The sequence below is a fragment of the Pan paniscus genome, chromosome 23, assembly GCF_029289425.2.
Source record: "Pan paniscus chromosome 23, NHGRI_mPanPan1-v2.0_pri, whole genome shotgun sequence".
NCBI classification, from domain to species: Eukaryota; Metazoa; Chordata; class Mammalia; order Primates; family Hominidae; genus Pan; species Pan paniscus.
In genome coordinates, this window is record NC_085927.1 from 37,385,480 (window position 1) to 37,388,513 (window position 3,034).

Sequence of the window (3,034 nt, forward strand, 5' to 3'; positions counted from 1 at the left end):
GTCACCTATGCTCTCAGCTCACTGGAACCACCACCTGCTAGACTCAAGGGATCCTCTCGCTTTAGCCTCCTGAGTTGCTGGGACTGCAGGCGGGCACGACCACTCTTGGCTAATATTTTTCACATTTATTTGTAGAGACAGGGTCTTCCTGTGTTGCCCAGGCTGGTCTCAAACTCCTGAGCTCAAGTGATCCTCCTGCCTCGGCCTCCCAAAGTGCTGGGATTACAGGCATGAGCCACTGCACCCAGCCACATAATAATATTTATCAACCTGTCAAGAAGACTTTGGGAAGACAAAGCACAGATTACACACATGTGTATTGAGCACCTGGTGTGTGTCAGGCAGAGTGCTGGGTGCTGAGGACATAGCGGGGAACAAGACCCATAAAAAAATCCCTGCTCTTGAAGAAGCAGGCAAAAATAAACAAAATTAACATCGTAAATAAATTATAGAGTTTGATAGAAGGTGATACATTAAAAAAATGGCAAACAGGAAAATGCAGGGACAGGATTGCGATTTTCAACGTGGTCTGGAGGTGTGTCCCTGAGAAGGGGACATTTGAGCAGCAACTAGAAGGAGAAGAGGGAGGTGATTGTGCAGGTAACTGGAGAAAGAGTGTTTCAGGCAGGCGTTCTCAGTGCAAAGGCCCTGAGGTAGAAGTATGCCTGGCTTGTAAGAGACCAGGGGCACTGGAGCAGAGGGAGGGAGAAAGAATGAGGACAGAGAGGTGTCAGGGCCACAGCAAGAATGTTGGCTGACATCCTATGTGTTTTATACTGGAGATCTATACATTATGCTCCTCTTCCATCCATCCCCTTCCCGCCACCACGTGTATCCGTGAAGCGCAGCCATGCCAAAGCTGAGATGGCCAGGAAGGCTTCCTTCTCTACACCCACGCCCTTGATGGAGTCCCCCACACCCTGCAGGACCTGTGTTCCTGTTCCCCGTTTACAGACGGGCAAATCCAGACTGGCCAAGCTGGAAGTCTCTTGCCGCAGCCTCAAATCCCAGACTCAGGGAGAAGGCACAGACTCCTATCTAAGTGGCTCCATTGCAAGGCCAGCCCATCGTCACCGGCCACCCCTCAGAGAGACACGGGCTCCGTGACAGGGAGCCGGATTGGGGGGAAGACAAGTAACTTCTCTCCTCTCACCTGCATCTCCTGGGGACGCTCAAAGCCATTTTAGGAAAAATTAGAGTGCTAGAGTGCTTTACTCAGTGGGAAGTCAACGTATGAGCCTCATTATCCCAAGAGGTGGTGCAGGCTAAAAATATACGTTGGTTCACTGAGGGTTTTCACTAAAAGCAGGGATGACGGATTCAGAGAGTGCTGTGAAGGAAAGCTGGGAGAGGGAAATGGCCTAGAAAGAGCAAGCCACAGAGGGCAGGTGGGCCACCTGTAACCCACACCCCTTTAGGAGCACTCAGGAGGCAGCCCAGGAGAGGGGATTGGCTGACTTTGGAGCCCCAGCTTCAATGTGCGCATGCCCTGGCCAAGGCTTCCCAGCTCTCTGACCTCAGGCTCGTCTGTGAAATAAGGTGAGCAGTAAGCCTCGCCTCATAGAACTGACATGACGATTAGATGAGGTAATGCATGGAACCAACCAGCACGGTGTCTCTTAGCAGTGCATGTGTTTGTTCTTGTTCAGCGTCTGTCTCCCATAGGGCTGGAATCCCTGAGGGCAGGGCTGGTGTCTATCCATCCATAGCCTGGCACATTGAAGACACTCAGAGCATATTTGTGGATCTACACATCAGCTTCCCGCCTGGCCACAGGTATCTATCTGGGTCCTGGGCCAACTTCTTCATCTTCCTCAGGGTACTACAGTGGTCCTAGCAAAACCACATCAGCCTGGGGGAACCAAGAGGCGGGTCTCTTTCTCTATCTGGCATCTCACGCAACTAGTTCTTTGAGGATGAAGCTCCAGCCAGCAGCAGCAAGAAGAAGAAAGACTCTCAAGCCCTCAAAATCTGAAAAATGACTCCCAGTCCAGACAGACCTCATTGTCTGCCGCCTGCCCCCACAACCCAGAGTAGACAAGAAATAAAGTTTGAGGAGAGGGGGCCTTTGAAACCGACATCACCAACCCAGGTTTCGTTAACCCTCCCATTCTAAAAATTGTTCATTTCAGTGGGGTGGAACTTTTTATTCCTACAATAAAAGAACAATGAAGAGGATAAAAACAACTGCAGACAAGGTGGCTTCATGTCTCAGTGCAGTGAGGCTGATGGATTATTTCCTCGGTGACAGGGACAGGAGGAACAGAATACGAGCCACCTGTGTCATTTGTAATTTTGTAGAAACCGTGCTTTTAAAAAGTAAAAGGAAACCGTGAAATTAGTCTCAATAATATGTTTTATTTAACCCAACTTAACAGAAATACCATCATTCCAATATGCAATCAATCAGTGTTAAAAATGTTGAATTCAGAGAGTTGACATTCAGTCTTGGTACTGAGGCTTTGAAATCCAGTGTGTATTTTATAACACATCTCCATTTGGATACTATGGTTGAAAATGTGGATTCATGTGGATCAGTGATTCCAAACATACTTAAACGTTTCCCAATAACTGCATTTTTAAAATTTAAATCACTAAAATTAAATGTAACCCATTTTCCATTTAGGAAAAAAGAAAAGTGCAGCTTGCCACCAGCACAGTGTTCTTGGGGTGAAGAAGAAATGGGTTAATTTAACATTCAGTTCCTCAGGTAGGTACCACCAGCCAGATGCCACGTGCTCATTGGCCACATATGACAAGGGGTTACCCAAGAGGACTCTCAGGGGCAGGGAAGCTCCCACCCCACCCCCCACCCCCCACCCTACCCCTGAATCCTGCTTTCCCTATCTTTTAGTGTCTCCTGCCCCAACCCCCCAAAAGGCCACAGTCCAGGAGAGGTTTGTAGCACTAGACAGCCTCTGGCAGGAGAGGGTCAGGCTCCCTACCCACCCAGGAAAGCTCTCTTTTTCCAGGCCCTTCCACGGTGAGCCTGTACAGGCATGCACACAAGCACACACACACGCTCACAGGCAAC

General features: G+C 49.0%; 1 long non-coding RNA gene across 1 annotated transcript; it reads left to right on the top strand.

Annotated features, from left to right (window-relative positions):
* Positions 1-1,215: 1,215 nt before the first annotated feature.
* LOC117977510 (uncharacterized) lies at positions 1,216-2,338 on the top strand. Its single transcript, XR_004668685.1, has 2 exons — positions 1,216-1,539; positions 1,650-2,338. It is a non-coding gene; the product is annotated as an uncharacterized LOC117977510 (long non-coding RNA).
* The last annotated feature ends 696 nt before the right edge of the window (positions 2,339-3,034 follow it).